We start from the raw sequence: 24,064 nt of genomic DNA, 5'->3' as shown, positions 1-24,064 counted from the left end.
GTATTTCCTGACCACAGCTTCAACAGTAGCCATTTACACTCTGCCTGACCCTGGATAGACATGGTCCTATTTTTTATTCTCGTTTGACACACACTATTTTTTAACAATTATGAGTTTGGGATTTGATCATCATACTCTTCCACACTGCATGAAGAAAGTGAGAGGTTGCTGTAGGCAGCCATTGCAGATGTGTCTGATTCATTCAGTCCCTTAGCCTTCAGGAAGATGGATAGGTACTGGGGCAACCAGAGAGCCCCTTTGTTTATTAAAGTGTACTGTGGGTGTACAAATAATATCAACTTGTATGGGCCATAATAACAAAAGTGTAGTGAAACCCTGCCCTAGAAACATTCTGACAGAAAGTGCATTGAGCTTGCCTACTCCAAGGTGCTGCTGAAAGGGAATTATGACCAGAGGTTGAAACTGGTGGTTTTGCCAAAGAAGAAAGTCCAGCCAACTTGAAGGTCCATGGCAATAACTCCAGAAGACTGCATGAGTGAGGTAGGGATAGAGAAGCAAAGAATTATATATAAGGGGTGTTCTACTCTTGTATTTATTTATGAAAAGTACTTATGCACTTTAAAGTGTTACTCTATATGTTACACTATCACAGTGCTTTCCATGTCAAAAGACTTTCACATATATTATCTTTATTCTGTTCTCTGGTAGATTGTACAGTTATGTCAGGCAAAACCCCTTTTTTAGGATCTCAGATTGGGTTCATTTTCCACTAGGTGTGTTGGGAAGCCAATCACAAACCGATAGTGAGCCTTAACATCACGTGCTTTTATTCTATGCCCAGAGAATGGAGATGCAGGAGCACAGCTCTCAAATCAACTTCTCCACCCTTAGTGGTGGAGAGGTGGCTGAAATAGGATACTAGAAATGTAAGAGAGGTTTAGGTAAACATGGAAGAGGAAGCTTCATGGGTTTTTCATGAGAAAAACTCATTCTTGGGATCAGGGTTCCAGGCACTGTTTCTTTATGATCTCAGCTGGCCATTGTCATGGTAATGCAGCAGCAGCAGTGAATGGTCAGTTGCTTGCATCAGTTGGGCAGTGTGGCAGTGGGGAATGGTCTGTCGGTCATGGCAGCGTGGCAACAGTGAACAGTCATGGTACTGGTAACTGTTATTTACCATGAAGATTGTATTAGAGTGTTTCATCTTTGGGGTGTCATTTAGATTGTCACCTCGGTTTCACCTGGATTCAGCTATTCTTATCAAGTTCTTAACTGCCGACCATGAGCCTCCTTGTGCTCACAGATAGATTTAGAGCAAGGGAGAGGTTCAGCCAGGCTTCTTAGACATTTAGATATGTCCTATAGCCTGTCATGGGTAACAGTCTTACAAGAAGATTCTGAAGAGTTAAGGAGTAGAACCAATGTCCAGAATGTAGGTCAAATGTCTACTAGCCATGTGCCCATTCATCTACAATGCAGTGATTGATTCTCATGTTTATTATTTTATTTCAAAGTAGATGTCTCACAGAAAGACAAACATTAGCCAAAAGTAAAAATACGTCTAAAATTCAGAACTTTTATTCCTTTACAGTAGTCAGGACATTTGTTTTAATTAAATGCACAGATTGATTCTATATGGGAGAATTATGAGTGTGTGGAAGATCATAAACTTCGCAGACCACACTGACAACAGTAAGAAGCTTTGGGTCTCTCAGTAGTAGAAACCTTTTTTGTGATGAGTAGGGCACTGGTGGTTTAGGGGAGAAATGATGACAAGTTTCTATGGATTTATTTATTCTCAATATTTCATATAAAAGGAATCATATAAAATGCGGTCTTTTGTGACTGACTTTTTTAAATTAGCATAATGTTTTCAACATTCTTTCATGTGGTACTTTGTCAGTACATTATTGCCAAATTGTATTTTATTTTATGTATATACTGCAGTTTGTTCATTCATTCAGCAGTGTCATAATGGATGCTGGAATTGTTTCCCATTTTTTGACTATTATCAATAATGCAGCTGTGAAACTTCATGTTTTTGTGTGGCCGTGCTTTCATTTCTCTCATATGTACCTAAAAGGAATTGTGTGGTCATATAGTAACTACATTTACCCATTTGCAGAACTTCCAGACTACTTTCCAAGTGATAGCACCATTTTACAGTCCCACCAGCAGTGTGTCAGTCCAATTTATCCACAACCTCTTCAACAGTTATTATCTGTCTTTTCTGATGAGGATAAAGTGGTATTTCATGGTTTTGATTTGCATTTCTCTGATAGCTAATGGTGTTGATCACCTTTTCATGTGCTCATTGGCTATTTGTATATCTTCTTTGGAGAATCATCTGTTCAGATCTTTTGCCCATTTGAAATATGGCTTGTCTTTATTGAATTGTAACAATCCTTCATATATTTGAGATATGAATCCCTTCTGATCAGCAGAAATGTTCTCCCATTTTGCAGGATTTCTTTTCACTTCTTCATAGTATCCTTTGAACACAGAGTTTTTATTCTAGACAGTCTTATCGAATTTACGTTTTTTTTTTCTTTTGTTGCTTGTGCTATTGGCGTCATATGTAAGAAACCATTGCCTCATAAAAGATCACAAATATTTATTTCTGCCTATGTTTCTGCTAAAAGGTTTATAGTTTCAGGTCTTACTTTTAGGTGCTTGATCCATTTTGAGCTGTTTTGTATATGATGGGAGATAGGAGTCCAGCTTCATTCTTTTGCATGTGGATATTCGGTTGTCCCAGCATCATTTCTTGGCAAATGATTAACTTTTTATCATCAGACAAATGTTTACCATGGGGTTCAAAGTTGTAAATACCAACATTATCTAAAAAAAATGTAGTCTGCAGTGTATAAGGTTGACTCTCAACATCCAATTCCATATCAATTACTGACATTTTCTTAATCACAACATTCCAGCAGAGCTCCTTAAAAGTTTGTTTATTCATTTGTTTGTTTTTTGTGACAGTGGTGTAAATGTGGAGAATGAGTGGACTTTAAAATTCACAAAAAACCTTCAGTTATTGGTTATACAGTTTGTGTCAGGCGTATGCTAGGCCTGGCCCAAACTATGTACCCATTAAGTCCCCATTGTATTGATTACTCTTAAAACTTGTTACTTACAAAAGAAATGAATCCTGTGAATTCTAAATGAGTAATGTATGCAATGTTTATTTTCTTGTATATCCAGGTGAGTGAGTGGTGGTTACGAACATGAGACTCTCAGAAATTAAAGACACCTAAGAAACGATGTGGTCTACATCTTCTCGTTTTCTAAATAAGGAAATGAAGGCCCGAAGAAGGGACTGGACTGCCTTGGGTTGCATGTCTCATTAGCAGTAGGGTAAGTCTTAGCACAAACAATAGGATCTCAAATAAATTCTACCTGTGGTTTGCTTGCATGCTTTTGAATATGAGTCCCCTAGGTAAGATAGATACTCCCTTTGATCCATATATCTGACAATTTTATAACTAAGGAAACACAGTCTAATTACTGTATATACAAATGGTCCTCTACATAACAAAACTATTTTAAAAGCACCTTTACAGAAGAAAATTGATCTCCCTTCTTTGATTATCCCTTCTCATGTTTAACAGCTATCACTCTCAGAAGAATTTCTTTATATCAGAAGTTTCATATTTGGGTTTCATGAATCCATAGGGAATTCATGTTATGTGGGTTTCTGAACCTCTTGAAATTATATGCATAATTTTGTTCACAGCTTTTATGAATTTTTCAAAGAACCAGTAACCAAGATCAACCTGGATTTTCAGTCTACAAGTTAGCCGAGTTTCTTTTTGCCTCATCTTCCTTGGAAGACCCTTGCTATCTTCCATATTATAACTCTACTTTCATTTGGAGATTCTTATTATTTCCAAATGAAGAATTTCAGATCAGTTTAACTTTTCTCTTAGGCTCGTTCTTTTCTCCATATACTAATTCTTTTTTTATATAATAGTCCTTGAACCCTTTCCAAATTCCTTATAAACCTGAAAGCCAAGGAGATTGGAATTATAAATCACTTATTAATGAAGATCTAGTTTAGGAGCTTGGATATGCTGACAGTTGTGTCAGAGGGTTAGGAGCAACAGAAGCAAAACTACTAAGATCTGTCAAGAATGCCCCATAGGTAGGCTATGCAGAACCTCAGGGTCAAAAGAGACAGAGAGTGAGGGACCCAGATAAACTTAAAAAGATCAGGCACATTTCAGAGTTCAAAGCATAGTAAATAGATCTTGAGAAAAAGGGCATGCGGTTTCCACATGTAACCCAAAAGATTAATGGCAGTAACAGTAACACTTGAGGCCATGGGACTGGTGACAGTAGTAATTTAGAAGGAATCCTTAGAGGTCATGGTGAATTTGGAGGATAAGAATTATGACAAAGAAGCCCAGCATCCCCTTGTCACTGAATGATTCTATCTCTGTTCCTATGCTAGGGTCTAGGTTTTGTTTTACTAGCAAAGAAGCAATTCTTTTACAAATCATGTAATGGAATACTCATACTGAGCCAGTTAGTTTTATGGGGTTCCTATTAGAGCAGCATCTAGATCCCAAGCATGGCTGGCCTAGGCAGTAGTGAGACCTTTTGCCATGGTAGGATGAGACGGTAGAACAGGAAGAATGGCTTCCATGATACAACCTGAACTTCATTCAAGGTTGTTTGTTACTGTATTGTTAATTTTACTCATCCACATCCAGTGGCAGGCCCTCTGACTCTATCTATAGGTGTTAAATATATAAGATTGAATTTAGAGAGTAGCTATCTGAATAATTCAAGTTGAATAAGACCTCATTTAGCACAAATTTGAAGTCCTCTGAAACAGAGTACCTGAAATATCCAGTCAATTCTCTATTTATCTACCACTTAGAAAAGGAAAAAAAGTTTTTTAAAAAGAATTATAGCAAAAAAATCTATTAAAGAAAGTATTACCAGAAGTATAAATATTTAAATTTACAGATCTATTAAATGTGTAAGAGTCTAGTCTCCATCCTTTGCTTTAACTTTTTTTGTCCCTTTACTTGATCTCTTCAAATCCTGTCTTTCCTTGATGCCCAGTTCAGGCCTACCCTAAGATAATAGAACCAACTTGGATGCATTTTGGAGTATAAATGAGATCATACAGTTCAGTCTTTAGCACAAGGCCTGACACATAATATGCAATATTTATGTTAGCTGCAATGATGATAATAATTGTGATATTGCTTTTCTCAGATACTCTGGTCATCTTTTAACCTGCTTATTCTCTGACCATAAGAAATACTGCCTATACCACTTTTGACACTTAGTATCCTAGTTCAGATGTTATTATTTTATCTCCCTAAAGAGATTATAGATCCTTTCATAGGCAGAAATAGGCAAAAAGTTACTAAATTGGATTGAAAATTGGCATTTACTTTCTTTCCAAGCCATGTGGTCTTTATTTTGATTTTTTTTCCTGTATAGAAAATAAAAGCACTAGCTGAAAGGAGGACTACTGCTCCATCTCTTATCCTCGATAAAGCCCTATAAAAACAGCCTAGTACAAAGTAAGTGAAAAGCTTTATACTATGCATTTTGTATGTGCTACGTATGTTTATATGTGAGGTTGTTTGTTTGTTTGTTTTATCAGCACCAGAACTCTCAGTATAATAATAGGAAATATGACTTCTGTCTGGGGATTATTTAATAAGGCCTATTCTTTTTGTGAATCATAAAGCCTTTTAGAGCTGGTAAGTATGATCGATTGTTTTAAAATTGGTTCAGATGTGTAGTACACAAAAAGGTAAGATCCACATACCATTAAAATTTATTTATAGAAACAATTAGACATCAGAATTCTAAAATATGAGTTGTTTTAACTCATACATGTTTGCTTACACACATTTGATTTGCCTATTTTTTTTATCACGAGGTAATTCCTGCACTTGGGTATAAGGCAAGTTGTTATTCGTTTTAGATTTGAAGAAAGATAATCAGATTAAGGTTATAAAAAAGTGGAATATTGATTTCTTTTAGGCATTATTGGTTAAATTAATTAGTGAATTAATTAGTGAAATTTGAAATGGAAAAGCAAGGTAAGTATCTATCGAAATGGCCATTTCACCTGTTGAGGCTGAATACTATTTCAATGGACTTATTAAGAAAATCTTTTATAATGTATAGATATTAAATGGATTTACAATCACTAATTTATTGATTAATTTTCAAATGTCATTTCAACTCAGAGGGGTTTATATTCAAAGGAATCTTGTGATGATTTTCCCCTAATCTGTGAATCCATTTCTATCAAGAGAAATCCTTATCACCTTTATTTAAAGCGAGCATAGTCTATGGCCATGCCAACCTGAACAAGCCTGATCTGGTCTGATCTCAGAAGTTAAGCAGGATCGGGCCTGGTTAGTACTTGAATGGGAGACCACCTAGGAAGACTAGGTGCTGTAGGCATAAAAAATAAAAAATAAGGGATTGTAAACTGACAAGATCCTTGCGATCTGTCAGGTTAACCAAGGGTTGCCTCATAAATAAATAAATAAATAAATAAATAAATAAATAAATAAATAAAGTATATATCTAATATTTCTGTTGGTGATTTAACATAAAATCTATATGAAGTCATCTCATTTTTTAATGCTAAAAATATATCATATAACTAAATTACAGTTAGTGAAACTTTCAAAATACTTAGGTCATTCTTAGTACTCAGCAAATTCTCAGACTCCGCCGCCCCCTAACCCTACCCCAAAAGACACACGCTTTAGTCATTGGGTTGATCAGGAAAAGTAAATTACTTTTAACAGAAGCCTAATCACATTTTAATTAGGAAGATATTCCTCCAAATATATAATACATTTCAGTGCCATAAATAAATGACTTTTGAATTATTTACATTATTGTATCTTTGCATTAGTGTGAAAAAAGGAGAATATTATAACTTCACAGTTTGACCTTGATTACCTAGAAAACTCAGGAGGATGTATTTTTTAGAAGTAGAAGGAGGAGGCAGGGGATTTGAAAGAATCCTTTCATTTAACAGCTGCATTGCTCCTCAACTTTTATTGAATTTAATGAACAAGAGCTACGTTTAAAAGAGAGAGAAAGTTAACTGGTGAATTAACTGTGTGTATGTGTTAAACGCAGTTTTACCTCCAGTGTTCCTTGATCGACCCATAGACTACATAAGGAGCGGCAGTTTAGACATTTCACGTTAGTTTTTGGTATGTGCACACTGTCAGATTAGCTGCAGGTGATTTCTCTAATATTTATATTTTCTGATAAAGCAGGTGACATCTTTCATGCTAAAGTTAGTGGTTTTCCAACATGGCTGCACTCAACTGCTTTAACTCTTAAACACAATGGTGTTCAGTACTGTGTTTAAGTACCTCGCCTCATGTAATAGTCATCTTTGTGATGAGCCTCTGTGTACCTATATTAGTGGGTTTAGTTTTCTTAAAAGTAAACCAAGGTGTTGAACTTATGATCTGTTAAAATCCTTTTACTTCTATTTTTGCGACTACATAATTACGATTGTTGAAATCAAACCAAAAGACTTTCCTGCAAACCAAAAGACTTTCCTACCTTCACTACAAGTACTCTGAATTCTAATCATTCCTAATTACTTGCAGTTTCCTAAACACACTATACGCTCTAGTATTGGCTCAAAAATTACTTCCTTCAAGAACTCCTCTAACCCTTCATAAATACCATTCATGCTCCTCTAGGACCTTGTGCATCTTTTCATCATAATCACAGTAGCACTCATCCCACTGCATTGTCATCACTATTTCTGTCACATTCTCTTTAATGTCCTGCCGTTAATAAAGTAACACCTTGTACATACCTGGTGTTCAGTTATTATTTGTTGGATGAACAGTGAATGAGCAAGTGATTCCATTTCCATACTAAACTAGAAACTTAATAAGTGAGCACAGTAGTTTCTGACTATCCTGCCTTCCTTTAAATAGCCAATAGGATAACTTCCTTTTCCTTGGTATTATTTGTGAATTCTGGTAAGGGAAAAAGGGAGATTCCTTTTAATAAAATGATTCTGAGTTATCGTTAGGAAGTTATTTCATGTAGCAAAATACCACAAGAACTCATGTATGAGGTACCACATATGTACCTCATATGCTGGCATTCTTATGATATTTCTTCATTATTTACTTAGGGTGAAATTCACTTGTTTTGATATGGTATTCAGCCTACCTTACAGAAGTTACGCAAAAAATATATCCACTTGTGTTTAAAATTATGTTCTGTTAGCACTTGTAAGTTGATGTTCACCTGTCTGTCTTTATCCTCACCTCCAAAAGAGTTTATCGTGTTCCTGCTGTTCACAAGACTTCCTGTAGCAGATGGAAAATGAAAAAGATGAAAGATATCAGAAAGCCAGCTAGATTCTAATATTAAATTCATGTTAGCAAAACAATTATATTTCTAGGTCTGGCCTGAATCAAGATTAGCTCAGAACATGTTAGATTTATTATTTTTTTCTCAAGTATAATTTGCTTTTAAGGAGAAAAACATGTATAAATGGCAGAATGCCACCACTGGATTTGTTCTTGATAGACCTTGACAACTCTTGAGGTCTCCCTAGGCAGAAGTCACAATTATGTCTAGAATGATTCTGGGAAATAAGAGCTTGAAACATGGAGGACTGCCCTGGTTTGCTCAGCCACATGAGTTGAAGAGACTTTAGGAGATTCACATGTGCCAAAGCTATGAATCAAGATTAGACACACAGAGAACTGGCTGGTTTGAAATAAGTATGCTAGGGTGAGAGAGTGAAATCCGATGGCATTGGAGAACTAGAAAAGCAGCTATTTGCTAACTGGTTTTGGTATCCTTTTGATCAGTCCACTCCTGTTTGCATGACCCCCCCGCCCCACCCCCCTCGACACACACCCATGCCCACATTGTCCTTCTCAGACTGTCCCCTGTGGTGTGCTACAAATTCCTCATCATTCCATTTATTTTTTTATCTGTCATGTAGCATCATAATTTTAATATTAGTCTAAAGTAGATGGTAACTTACCATACTTTGAAATGCAAGGAGAACATTCGTACTCTAGAGTAGTTTAACGAAGATCGTGGTCAAATCTTTCATAACAGAATGAAAAACCATCTCTACCTCTGATAGTTTAGTGTGGACTTGCCCAATATAGTCATTGGAATGCATCGAATGATCTCATAAAGGCCACTCTTAACTGATCCTCTAAGATAGTTGTTGTAAGTTTGATATAATTTAATGGAAAAGTCGATTGAAAAGAGAAGTTATTAGACTGTCTTTTGGGATTCTGTAAACCTACTGTGCCTAGTAAAATACTTTTAAGTAAAATACTTTTAAATAAAATTTTGACTTAGAGGAATTTTTTAAAAAATCTTTTAAAAATCTTTTCACAATCACAATAATCTACAATTGACTCTTGAACAAAATGGGTTTGAACTGCACGGGTCCACTTATACACAGATTTTTTTTCAATAAATATACGGTTGGCCCTCTGTATCCCTAGGTTTCCCATCCATGGATTCAACCAACCACGGATCTGTATTTTTGATTTGCAGTTGGGCATCGCGGATGCAGAGACTGACCATGTGCATTGTTCTGTACCACTTTGTATAAAGGACTCAATTATCTGTGGATTTTGGTGTTCTGGAGGTCCTGGATCCAATGTCCTTCTGATTTGAAGAAACACTATAGTTCAGTTTTGGGGGAGTCAAAAGTTATACACCGATTTTCGACTGTGCCAGTGTCAGTGCCCCTAACCCCGACGTTGTTCAAGAGTTAATTGTACACTGACATGTTATCTTAGAATAAAAATCTGTGCCAAACACTATTCATAGTGTGGCCTTGCATTAGATGCAGTTGGCTCTACATAAGCACTATTCCTATAGTTTTGAACGATGTGCTCTGAGTCTTTAGTCGATAGACCTATGGATGATTGAAGGTGTGTGATGAGAAGAACACAAAGTAGAAATTTAATACATGAAAATTGCCAGCAGCCTCAAGATCCCCTTCTTTCCTTGCAAGGAACATTTTCCAAAGCTGTAAAATTCAGATGTAAAGGAAAGAGATAGCAGATGCTTTATAAGGTAGCAAAGTTGGCAAATTTTTACCAAAATGGAATTCACTGGTTTATAAGCAAAAGGCTTTCCAGGCCACACATCACATTTTTCTTTTCAAACCGCATTTCATATTTGTTAAAAATGACCAGATACATTTGTTCCTGGTGTGTAGTATGCTATTTTTTTATGATAGGATTCTGGGTGGAAATCTTTAGAAGATTATATTAAGTCTCTCCACATTCTAGTGAGCTTTGACAGAGTCAAATGAATTTATTTCTGCACTTGCAAGGCACAGTATTTTTATGTAATTTCTTCATTCCAATTATAGCTTACTTTGCTAATTACAGGTATGATTCAATTTTACCTTTTCATGTTGGCCCCAGGAAAGCATGACCTCATTAGTGAATGTTTATTCACCATTCCTCACCCCTATCCATGGGGTTAGCGGGCTGTACTGTGTTGGGCTAGATACTGCCTTCCCCGGTACAGCTTAGAAGCTGGGGTTCCTCAGAGGAGTTTTTGAATTTCATGATTGACTGTCCTTCAGAACCCTGAAAAAAGGACATATGAAGGAAGCAGAAGAATGACTGCTACTTTTATTGAGAAGCCTCATACCATTGTGGTTAAGAAAGTGCAGACTCTGGAGCCATTCTTCCTGGGTTTGAATCTGGCTCAGCTTTGTACCAGGCATGAGAACTGTGGCAAATTTCTTAATCTCTTCAGGCCTCACTTTCCTCCTCTTTGCAGTGGGGGAAACCTCAGAGGGAATGAAAAGACTTAATATTTTAATGTATCTGGCATATTGTATTATATATAGATTTTTGTTAAACTGTAAAAATATATCAGTCCTTATGCTGTCTTGTCACTTGATGCCTAATTTTCTTAGTGTTCCAGGTTTAGGTCTTGTCTTCTCAAGTTGACTATCTGCTTTTTGAGTGATGGGACCATGTTTTCCACTCTTCAAATCTACATGTTCGGTGTTGAGTAAAGAACAGATATTCTATAAATATTAGCTGAGCCGAATGAGTGATTCCTTTTTTTCCTAGTTAAGTAGGTCAGCTCTCTGTTGGCGTGGAAAGAGGGGTAAGAGTCCACTGCTCTGCCTGAGAAAGTAACATAGGCAGTGTCGGAAAACCACACAAAGACGTGACAATTCCAGTGTCCAATGTTTAGTGTATGTTGATTTAAAACTCACATGTTTAGCATGTCATCTGTATTATGAGTCACTGCCATTGGATCTGTGATGCATAGCTCTTGATGTAGTGAACATTGATTCTAGTCCCTGCTCTATAACTGTATGTATGATCTTGGTAGAGTTACCTAGGCTTTCTGCAACTAGGACTCTTTCCTCATCAGTCTGTCAATGATAGGGGGGCGGCAAAGAGTCAAATTGGCTAAATCTTTTACTTCTTTCACCAGCCCCCAACTCTTCAACTTTGTTTCTTTATGCTAACCCAACTCGGTCATAAGAAGAATGGGAAACGGTAATAATAGTCATTCCAAACCCTTTTACCGCAACCCTTAAAACACCTCCAAGAGTGTGTCTGTCACACTGCTGAGTAATAAGTATCCCTTTTATCCTCTTTCCGTGCAGAGGTCAAGCATTTGATTATGTGGGGTTTTCGGCCTGTTTATTGTCATAATATCATTTTGATAGCCAGCCACAACAATGGCCTCACTGACTCCCAATTCCTAGAATTCACACCTTTGTCTAACCCCTTCCCGACTTGATCATGATTGATCTGTGTAACCAATAGAATATGGCAAAAATAGTGGTGTATCCCTTCTAAGTATAGGTCATAAAAGACCAAGTTCTGTCTTGACTGCTCTTCACACTCTTTCTGTATCCCTGAGAACTTGCTCTGGCGGAAGCCATATCCTAAATAACCATATGGAGATGCCCTGTCTTCACAAGCAATCAGCCTGATGGTCAATCCCTCCCACTGACATGCAAACAGCAACTAAGGCTCAACCTCAATAAGAGAGCACAAACAACCTATACAAAGGACACACCTGGAACACCCGGCTCAGATGACCAGAGAAGACTACATTGCTGTGTCTTTGGACATTGGAATGTATTTTCACTATAATGTTATTGGGAATGATGGAAATCGTAGAATACTTTCCTACTAACCCCTCTTTCCAGCGAAGCTTCTATGACACAGAATATTGCTTGAAGCACTTGTGCTGAATAGTGGTCATAGAAAGCACCTTACAGCAGCGCACTAAAATTTTCACAGTCCGAAAGTAAATTAGACCACATGCATACTTAGCTCTGCCATCGTTGATACAGTGCGTGCTTTCTGCTTTGTTAAGGCAATGATGTCATTTTAGCTATGTGAAAATGACTTAAAATGTGGTTTGGTTTTAGTGGAGTTGTCGATTTTTATTTTGTGTAGGTTTTATTATGGGGGTTTCACGCTTTAACATGCACCAATGGTTATTTTTAAGTAGCCCATTTATTACTAACATTTTTTAAAACTTTGAACAAAATGGAAACTAAGACATTTGTTATTTAGCATTAATTTATGGTCATCGTGATCGATCATTTGATAATTTAACATGAGAAAAAAAATTTGAGAATGATAAAAGGATTTTTAATCCTTCTAGAAAGATTAGATGATGGTTCCATTTGACTGGTCACCAGCTGGTGAGTGCTTTAATGCTTCTTGTTTTTCTATAGTTGGATTTCAGTTCAGCAAACATTTGTTGAGTATTTTCTTAGGAGCAAAACTGAGAGATTTGTCATAGCATCAAGGATTAGAATTCAAAACTAACTCTAGTCGTCTGTGCACGTGGTTTTGTACATGTGCACAAAACCAAGTCTTTGAGAGGAGGGAGTCTGAGTTAAAATCTGTTATCCTGGACAAGAGAAGCGGTTGGCTTAGGTCAGTTATAATAGCTTTTATCTTTTTCTCACTTTACGAAATGCTTTGATCCCTTGAAAAAAACTCCGCCACTATGAACTAAATCGCATGAAGCCAAATATTCATCTTTCTGGAATTCTCTTCTCCTCCTCTTTTATTTTATTTAGAGCAATAATGGAAAAGAATTCCAGAAATAGAGTGGCATGGATGTAAAGGTGTGCCTATAATCATAAAGTTAGGTATGGAACGGGAGGAGCAACTAATCAAATGGATCAGCCTCCCCTCAGACAAGTTGGTTACCTGCTTTACCTTGTGCTCCACTGCACCTGTGATAATCCACAAAAAGAGAGACTCTCCTTTCCTACCTCTTCTCACTCTTGTGTTATTACCAACACAGATTCAGAGCAAAATGTCTTTTGGGTTTATTTTTGGATTCTGAGTGATAAATTGAGAGGTTTTCCACTTTACTTTTATAGTTGGAGAAGAAACTAATGATATCTTTTTGTTTGTTTAGCTCTTCATTCTGCAAATGTTTGTGTCCTCTGTGCAAGGCAAATTTCTAGAAGGAAGATTAGAAATAAGACATGGATCCTACCTTGCTGCATGGTGTAAAGTGCTAGGTAGAGCTTGCCATCCACTTGGGAAAACACAGCATACAGATATGACATAAGCAGAGACAAATAATGATAACACCTATTAAATGTCAGATACTGCTAACATACCAGGATACAGACATTTTTGGTACAGTGCAATAAATAACCAGGTTATCTGTAAAGCTCAGTTATTTAAAGTTGGGGGTACTTTTCTCTAAAAATGATGAATGAGAATATTTTATTACAAGCTAACAGATGATATTTACTTCTTTTAAAAGTATTTCATTTCATGATATGGTGCTATATACCCGGTACCTTCAATACTGCTTAATGCACTGTAGATAATCATTAATATGTAAGTAACACAACAAATTATTTGTAAACATGGACTATAATTTGGGATTTTAAAATAAAATTTAAACTTTATCAAATAGTTTAGCCACCTCAATATAGAAAAACAGCACATTGGATAAAATATTCTTTTAAATTCCTTTCTAGTGAGCATCCACAAAACATGATTTTCTCTTTTATTTCCCAAATGATTTAATTTGAAATAAATTTGTCAAACCAAAAATGTGCTTTAAATTTTATTTCAAAGCCTCTAATTTGTTTTTAAGAGACTTCAACCTACTCATTGGTGTAATTTTTTAATGTCTTAGAGCAAGTATTATGTGGTTCTTCCTTACTCTGAAATGTTTATGTAGATATTTTGGTAAAGTATTAGTTATAGGTCCCTGGGAAAACTAAGTCTTCTCTATTGGTTGTGAATCAACTAATAGAATCAAGTCATTTTCATATGTACCTGAGTACTGACATTTTGACAAGTAAACCAGAGGTGGCAGATAACTTAATTCACTGCCTTGAGTATATTGCCTTGAGGAGTTTCTAATTCTTAGGTCTCATATGATATGTCTTAATTTTTTAATTAGAAGGGATAGAGGTACTTCTTAAATTTTATAGATCCAGAAATTGTAGATGGAACTACCTTTAATAAAATGTGAACCTTTGTATTTTCCAGTGTGCCATTATATAATTATTACCTGACCCAAACTACTCATACTACTGGAGTGCCCAGTCATCATGTTGATGACTTGGTTCATTGTTGAATGAAAAACAAATGAACATGCAACCATATCGCATTATAATCACTATATATATAAATTTTCTTGAGTAGCATAAATATCTTTGGCAGTCTTATGCAATTCAAGAAGATGACTCAAACGAATTGCACTTTGTTAATAATTAAGATATATAGTATTTTTAAGTCAACAGGCCACACAACTGACTAAATTGGTTTAGAGGTTTCTCTACTCCTTCATTGGACTCTGTTTCTGTTCATTCTTTCATAATGGACTAGAGCTATTCTTCTTAAAGTGTTGCCACTTTCAATGGAGTGTTTGAAGTTCTAAAACTCAGGTTTTTCTCTAAGTGGGTTTACATGGTTGTGCATAACATGTATGTAAATTTTTTTAAAGTTCTCAGAGAGAATGCTCATAAGATCTTGTTTTCTTCTTTCTTGTAATGTCTTGTCAAATGCTTTGTCCTGAGTGAATTCCTAATGTTTTTGAGCAACTTCTGTGTCAAGGGTATAAATAAGATATGTAGTTTACTCTCTTCTTTGGAAATAATATCTCTGGGTATGGCTCTTGCCCTGTTAGTGTCACTCTTTATTAGTGTCCTTCTCTGTCTTTCACTCTCTCCTTCCATATTGCTCTTCTGTCTTTGCTTATTTAATGTTTATGTTCTCCTTGCTTTTTAAATATTAGCATTGTTATGATTGTTGTCCTCATTGTGTCAAATATGCTATCTGTTTTAGTCAGCATTTTGATGATAATTTAAAAGTTCTTCTTTGCATATTTCCTGTTTTTAAGGCCTTGCTAATTCTGTTTATCCAGCCAGTCATCCATGTAACCTATAAGCTTAGTTCATTTGATCTTGACATTATCTTATCACTAGACTCTCTTCTATAAAACAAAGTTAGAATTCAGACTATGAGTTACATGATGCATCATGTAATTATTGATGTAAATTTGGAAGTGGAAATAATACTACATATAACATACAACTACATCATGTTATAATCTCTATATAGTTTTCTTTTGTAATATGAATGTGATTTTATCTAGATGATAGCTTTTGAAATGTAATAGTACTTTCCCATGTTTTATCTCATCAATAAGATAGATCATTGCTTTAGACTAGATTTCCTGAAAAACGTGCTTGCTATTAATGTGGAGATGTTTGAGATAATCATGAAAATCTAATGTATAAATTTTTATTGCCAAATGATGTAGAATGTTGATATTGATAGTGGTTTTTAGCTTCATTTCAGCAGTCATCTCTTTTTGTTCTGAATTACTTCTGGAATAATTTATTCTCTTAGACTCATCAGGGTTGTCTTTACACAAACAATACAGAGAGTCTTAATCTGACTTATCATCATATGCAGGTAAGATAAAACAGATGCTAGATCTTGAATGTTAGATTGACTTAGGCTTACTCTTTAGAGAGTGTAGTCTCCATAATCATTGATAATATACATCAGGAAGATTAATTTGGTAGACGTAAGAAGTGAGTATTATAGATTGAAGAAGAGAGTGTAAGAAAGTAGAGTCCAGTTAGCTCATTGAGCACTATAGTATAGGTTATGAGAATCTAGACTCAGGAGATTTTATTTTTTAATGAGAATATTCTATAAACATAAGATATGGTTATTTGTGGGGAACAAAAGAGAGAAGAATCAAAAGTAACACTAAGTCCCTCATACATTGCTGGTGGTAATGTAGTATGGTATACCTACTTGGAAAATAGTTTCATGGCTCCTCAATAACTTAAACATAGAATTGCCATATTATCCAGCATTTCCACGCCTGACTGTATCCTCCAAAGAAAAAGGATGTTCAAACAAAAATATGTTCATGAAATTTTATTGCAGCACTATTCAAAATAATCATAAGTAATAACCAAATTTAATAACTATTAAGAGATATTATTGTGGCCTAGTCTTAGTAAAAAATGATTAAAGTCCTAAAACTTCTTTTGCCATTTCAAAAATAGCTTCACAAACCTATTTGGAAATGGAAAGTTAATATATGAGAGACAGGCAGCAGGTTAATTCTTAGAGTCTGCTTGTATTTGTCAGATTGTTTAGAGCTCTGTTAATTATAACTTGTAAATTCTAGGCAGGCTATATTAACAGGTTAAATAGAAGGTTATAATCTTACTCTCCTCCCCATTTCCATACTCTGAGACTAAAATAAATACCTCGACATTACACTCAGAATAAAAATAAACACTTCAGAGCCACATAATTGAGAAATACATTTTTAAGGAGGAAACACTGATTAAGATTTTAGTTTTATAAAACACAAAGGTCATTTGGTTTTTTTGTTTGTTTGTTTCTCTCTCCAAAAGTCTTGTATTTTTTTTAAATTATGTAGTTGCTGAGATGTTTATATTTACTTGAGTAAATTCTACTGCATGAAATTTTGAGGGAGCGTATTTAAACCAATGCTTAGCTAACAAATGTCGTGAGGCATCTCTTGCCAAAATTATATTTAGATCTTTAAAATGACAGACTGTAGACATGTATGTTGATAAATCCACACTGAAAAAGAGAAATATTTTAAATTCATGGTGGATTCTCCCTAACAACATCACCAAATCTGCTTATTTAAAAGTATTATTATGAGGTTGAAAATGAATTAGTATATATGAAAATTCTTTGGAATTGCTTTTAAATGTAAACCATTTTTTAAAAATAGTCAAATTAACCTTTAGCACATTCTAACCCCAACCAAAAGAAAAAATTTTTTAATTCCCTAATTGCTTCAGATTCGTTAGTTCTAAGCATTTAAACGTTTTAAAAATATTGCTTAAAGTAGGGGTTAGCACACTATAGCCCAGACAGGCAGCCTATTTTTGTAAATAAAATTTTATTGGATCACAGCTACACCTGTACATTTAGGTATTGTCAGTGGCTAATTTTTTGCGAAATTGACAGTTGAGTAGTTGACAACAGAGAACATATGGCCCACAAAGCCTAATATATTTCCTGTTGGACCCTTTGAGTAATAGTTTGGGGATCCCTAGTTTGAACTATACATACCGCTATCTAATCATTTATCGTTATGATCAAAAAGCAGTTATTTATTGAATACATAAAACCAAAATGCAAAAGATGATTTTTTCACCTTGCAAAGCTTTCCTGTCAAGCAGCTAAGAATCTATGTAAAATGTTAAGTTGACCATTCCTTCATCAGTTCGCTGTTTACTAGCCTTGTCCTTGCCCAGTTTTCACAAGAACAAGTGAAATTTCATTCTTGTTTTCTATAAATTTGAAAATCTTGTTTTCTATAAATTTGAAAATAAAAAGGTCCATTATGCACACCCCTGCTTCCCCACCCCGAAAGAATTTGAAATAGAAAGGATTTTTCTTTGTGATGATGAATATGGACCTTTCTCTCTACTTAATTCCAATCCATAATATCAAATATACACACTCTCATTCCCTTTTCTTTCAAAGGACCCTGATTGATTTATTTGCCTCATTATTTACTTATGCATATCTTTAAATTATATATAATATGTGCTTAATTGGTAATTACTGAGCATAATAGCATTTACATACTAGGAAAGTAAAAATAGCCTAAAAAGCACAGGAGATGATGGAACAACTCTCAGAAGTTCACCCAACCTGAAGCAGACACGTATACTACTTCTACTTACTTTGGATACAGAGTTGTAGAATTTTAGAGTGTTAGATCCAGAATGTGTTATGGAATCATGAGTAAGCAGTGGTTCTCAAATTTCCATATGTATTAGAATCTGAATGGCTGGCTAAAATACAGAATACTGAAGTTCCTAGTTGATGCTGATGCTGCTTGCTGGGGACCATACTTTACAAACAACTGTAATAGAGGAAAGAATGGCTGACCACTCAGGCATTCAGAGAATTATCAGGACAGTGTATGGTCCTCATCCTTTTAGTATAGACAGGGTTAGATCAGACACTATGACCTATAATATTCAAACCCAAGAAACATAAATAAGCCAAAATCTCCATTTATTGTGGCTTCCATGAGAACCAGATACTTGGGATGACAGAGCATGGCCTCTTATATTGTGTACGTTGATGGAGACCCTGACAAATTCTGTGGTTCCATTTATGTGAAATTCTAGGAGAGGCAAAACTAATCTTCAGTGGGGAAAAAAAGTCAGAATAGTTGTTGCCTTGAGGGTGATAGGATGCAGAATCACTGTTGTAAGGAATTTGAGGGTTTGGGGGGCTGACAAAGGACAAAGACATGACCATCGGGATAGAGTTAATGACAAAGGAAGTCCTTCACAGCATGAGACTGTCATAGGCTTGTGGCCAAAGGGCCATCATCCATCAGGAGAGGTGGGCAAAGGAACTCCCAAGGTGATGGAGATTGGGGAAGATGTCCCTGATCATTACATGTCTAGGTGAAGTCATTCAGTAGCAAGGTGGGGAGTATGTGGGTCAGAGAGCTCCACGGGGCAGTAGTGACTTGGTGTCTTACAACCACAAGGCTCTGTTTTATCAATGGCTAGCAGTTGTTGGTCATAGTTTTGTGGAATATGCAAAGCAGGCAAGCTATAAATGGCTGAAAGTCTGCTTGTTTGGGCTATTTTTTAAAAAATATGGGTATATAAAAACTTGAGTTGGGTTTCAGCAGACTTTTGAAGTAGTGAATGTCAGCCTGCAGTGAAAGAGTAAACAACCCAGGGCCCAATACCCAGAAGCTGTCTTCAGCTAATTTATGTAACAACTGAGAAGAGACAGAGGAAATTTGTTGGAGTGGTGATTATGTTCTATATCTTGATAAGGGTTAGATCACACAGGTGAATACATTTGTCAGGGAATATATACTTAAAAAAATTATAAAGATTGAACTCTACTTAATGATATGCATGCTGAAGTATTTGAAAGGAAATGCACTGCTCTATGCAGTTTACACTGAAATGCCCAAATAGAATGGATTAATGAGTAGACAGAAGGATAGATAGTTGACAGGTATATGATAAAGTAAGTATAGTAAAATTTTAATTGTCGAATTAGGTTGGGGTATTCCTGTTTTTCTTATAAAACTTTCAACTTTGCTTTATGTTTGAAAATTTTCGTAATGAAATGTTAAAGACTACTGTGTGGAGATTGCCATCACATTAAAAAAATTACAGAGTTTTATATTTCTTGACCAATAATAAGCTATAATTTTATAGACACTCAATCCCCTATTTGATCATTTGACTAAAGATCTGGGTGTTTGGTCTATTATAGGCAAAGTCCTTCCTCCAGGACACATGTGCATTTCTGTCATCATTTATGTGCTCCAATAGGACTCTGCTAATTGATGGCAGGGTAGAACTCGAAAGAGGGCAGGAGAGACAGGAGCGGCATCTTTTCCTATTCAATGATCTGTTTGTTGTAGCCCAAGTAAGTATACTCTACACTCTCCCTCTGTTATCATTACAAAACTGTACTTTCACTAACAAAGATAACCTTTCTATTCAGCGCTTACTATAAGAATGTCTGGCCTCTATTACCATGTAATATCTGAAGTGAGTCCTGTGTTTGTGTTTTGTTTTGTTTTTGCTTTTGCAGAAAAAAATGTTTCAATTGTTTATTCATTCAACAGGTGTTCATTTAGGTCTAACCCTGTCCATGCTCTGAATAAATACAGAGGATGAATGAAGAATGTGATGGGATATTCCCTGCTTTCTTGGGGCTTCATTCTAAGGTGTGAGGGCAGAAGGAAATTACAGACTGTGATTAGTGCTAAGAAAATAGGGTGCTGGAAGAAGTAAAATATAGGATATATGTTAGGTAGGCGTAGTCAGGGGGAAAAAATGATTGACAGTTGAAAAGCAACCACCCATTCAGATAGAGGATCAACATTCTACACAGAGGAAACACTAGGTACAAAGGCAGTGGGGAATGTTTGACCCTTTGGAGGAGTTAAAAGAAGTTCTTTGTGTTTAACTAGAGCATAATGAGCAAAAGAAGAGTAATATGAATTGAGACTGGAGAAATAGATAAGGATCAGGTTGTTGGCTGTGTAATTATTATCAATTGCTATATAACAAATTACCCCAAAACACAACAGTTTATTACTACAAGCATCTCATACAGTGTCTCTGAGTCAGGAATCCGGGAATGGCTTAGCTGGTACTTCTGGCTCAAAGGCCCTCATGAGGTTGCAGTCAAGCTGTTGACCAGGGTTATAGTCATCTCAAAGCTTGACGGGAGCCAAAGAATCCACTTCCCAGATCGTTCCTGTGAATGCTGGCAGGCCTCAGTTCCACACTGGCTGCTGACTTGAGGCTGTAGCTCCTCTTCATGGAGGTCTTTCCACAAAGCTGCTCACAATGTGGTCTTGCTTCCTTCGGAGAGAAAGATTCAAGAAAGAGAGTGAGGAAAAGAGAGAAAATGCCACAAATAGAAGCCGCAGTTTTTATATCCTATTTTGGAATTGGCATATGATCGTTTCTGATGTATACTATTGGTCACACAGACCAGCCTTGCTACAGTGTGGAAGGAAACTACACAAGGGTGTGAATACCAGGAAGCAGGGACCACTGGGGGCCATCTTGGAGGCTAGGTACCACGAAAGCTATGATAAGGGTGTTGGATTTTATCCCAGGGAGTTTTAATTTAGGGGAGTAGCATAATATGGTTCATATTTTTAAAATATGGTTCTGGCTACGATAGCTAATGGATTAGAGGGTAGGCAAGAGTAGAAGCAAGGAGAATGGAGAGGAGGTTATCGTATAGTCCTGATGAGAGATAGTGAGGGCTTTAACTGAGGAAATGACAGTTCAGCAAAGGATACAGACATATTTGGAATATACTTTAGAGGTAACCAAAAGAATTCACTTTTTGCTCAATTCTAACTGCCAATACAGTGAACACCTGGCCTAGAACATGGTAGGTGCAATTTCCTCCATCCCCCATTCTCAGTTTTTATGAAACTTCATAAAAGATAAAAGTATTTTAACAAAGCTAATCTCACTAAAGCATTCGTTAGCTACTAGAGAATGGCAAACACTTTTTTTTTCTATCCACATCTCAAACGTAACTTATGCCGTGTTATAAATGAGACATGGGCTTGGCTAAATACTGATTTTGTGAAATACTCTTCCATCTGAGTGGCATTAATAACAATAAAGACCTTACATTTATTGGGGTCTTATTGTATGTTGGGTATTTTTTTAGAGACTTTAACCTCCTAACGATTCAATCAGGTGGATATTATTTTTCTCAATTTACAGAGGATATTGATACTCACAGAAGTGAAATGACTTCCTCAAGATCACAAAGTTAGTAATCAGTTGAGCCCATATTTAAACCTAGGTCTATCTTATTTCAGAATCTATGCTTTTAACCAATATATAGCTGCTGCCACTATTACTTACCTCTTTTCTTATGGATTTCATACAAGATTCTTCAACCATTTAGTTTCTTTTTATCCATTAAATTAGTCTTTCTTTAGTGGTGAGTTATAGATCTAACTACTCAGTAGGAAATAATGTAGAATGCTTAGTGAACTATTACTTTATTTTTTAAAAGTTAGAGGTAATGAAAAAGAAACTGTTTCAGAATGTCTTGGGTTATATTTCTTAGGAAAGATGTCTTGTGTGTGTGTGTGAGGCAAGAACACTTAATGTGAGATTTACCATCTTAACAAAATTTAAGTGTATTCTTAACTAATAGGCATGGTGTTGTACAGCAGATTTCTAGTATTTATTTATCTTTCATAACTGAAACATAATGCTCATTAATTAGCAATTCCCCATTTTCCGCCATCCCTCAGGCCTTGGCAATCAACATTCCACTCTGATTCTATAAATTTGACTATCTCTTATAAGTGGAATCATGCAGTATTTGTCCTTCTGCGACAGGCTTTTTTCACTGAGCATAATATCCTCCAGGTTCATCCATGTTGTCCCATGTTTCACAATTTCTTTGTTTTCTAAGGCTGAATAATATTTCATGTAGCACATTTTCTTTATGCATTTACGCATCAGTATACACTTAGGTTGTTTTCATATCTTGGCTGTTGTAAATAGTGCTGCAGTGAATATGAGAGTGCTAATATATCTTCAAGATCCTGATTTCAGTCCTTCGATACATACCTAGAAGCGAGATTGCTGGATCATGTGTTATCTATATTTTTAATTTTTCAAGGAACCTCCATACTATTTTCCATAGTAGCTGCACCATTTTGCATTCCGACTAACAGTGTACAAGGGTTCCAATTTCTCCACATCCTCACCAATGCTTGTCTTTTTGGCTTTTTTATGTGTTTGTTTTTGGTTTTTCATTTTTTTTTTAATGATTGCCATAGTAACAGGCATGAGTTGAAAACTCAAGTTAACAAAATTAATAAGACTGAAATCTTACCAAGTATTTTTTCCATTCACTATGGAAAGAAACTAAAAACCAAGAGAGCCCAGAATGTTCCGAATAGATGGAAGTGGAGATGATAACTGTGAAGAATATAGAGAAACAAGTGTCTCTCCATCCAAGCCTTTGTACTAAGTCCATTTGAAGCTCTAGTCTATTGATAGAGGTTATTGATAAACACATCATTTTTTTTTTATAATCTACATTAGTTACCATTCCTTTATTTAAAATGTACTGGATGAGTTCTGAATGCTAGGTATTATAATAAGAGAAACACAAAGATGTTATTTAATTTCCTTAGCAATCCTCTAAGACAAGAGTTGTTTTAGATTTTGAACACTGAGACTCAGGGAAGTTTGTCCAAGGTCCTAGACTAGGAAATGGCTGAGCTAGGGTTTTTAAAGTAGGCCTTCTTTCCAGTGGCTGGCCCTTTCTACTGTTCCTCATTATACTTATTATCCGTATAGCTTTGTGCTCAGCCTGGAGGTAGAAAAGCAAGCAAGCAAAAATACTCATTATAATAATCCACGTTCTATACTTCAGGACCCTAAAAACTATTTATTTGAACATGTATTCAGTTTTTATGAAAGAAAGTATTTTCCTTCACATTTTTTGGATTTTTTTGCCTCAACAATCATGATAATATTTACAGTAGAAGTCTTTCGTTCCCTACCCAAAGTCATTTATTGTTCTAAATATTGCTAGCATCTAAGTGGTTTTATGTAACCTATGTAATGTTTTGCTAAAAACCCTTTATATTAAGACAGTTTCTTTACCACTAGAAAGTTGCCATTTCAGATATATTGGCAAAATCTGCACCTATGATCTATTTCTATAGCTAACTTTTTATTCTGATTGTTCTTTCTCACATATGGTGTACACCATTTTTTTACATACTGCTTTGGAGATCATTCTTTGTGTCCACTTCAATGTTTTTATGAAGTGACAAAATCTTTATCAATTTATTTAATACTGTGCTTATTTGAGAGATTCAATTCATAAAAGATTATTTTACATATATTCAACATTCATTGAGAATATTAAAAAATATGAGTCATCTAAGTTAATTTGGCCGGGATAGGGCAGGGATGATGAACCCAACTTCCTTGATAGAGAGAGAAAACATAGAGATAAAAAGTAAGGCTGATGATAGAAAC

At 35.6% G+C, this 24,064-nt stretch overlaps 1 long non-coding RNA gene and 1 pseudogene across 1 annotated transcript; both read left to right on the top strand.

The window, feature by feature from the left end:
* Positions 1 to 2,970: 2,970 nt before the first annotated feature.
* On the top strand, positions 2,971 to 22,426 carry LOC120618057 (uncharacterized). Its single transcript, XR_005657128.1, has 3 exons — positions 2,971 to 3,318; positions 5,422 to 5,504; positions 19,782 to 22,426. It is a non-coding gene; the product is annotated as an uncharacterized LOC120618057 (long non-coding RNA).
* On the top strand, positions 6,284 to 6,402 carry LOC120618059 (uncharacterized; annotated as a pseudogene).
* Positions 22,427 to 24,064: the final 1,638 nt, after the last annotated feature.

This window comes from Pteropus medius, unplaced genomic scaffold (genome assembly GCF_902729225.1).
Source record: "Pteropus medius unplaced genomic scaffold, Ma_sr-lr_union100, whole genome shotgun sequence".
NCBI classification, from domain to species: Eukaryota; Metazoa; Chordata; class Mammalia; order Chiroptera; family Pteropodidae; genus Pteropus; species Pteropus medius.
This window is presented reverse-complemented; position numbering and strand designations above follow the sequence as displayed.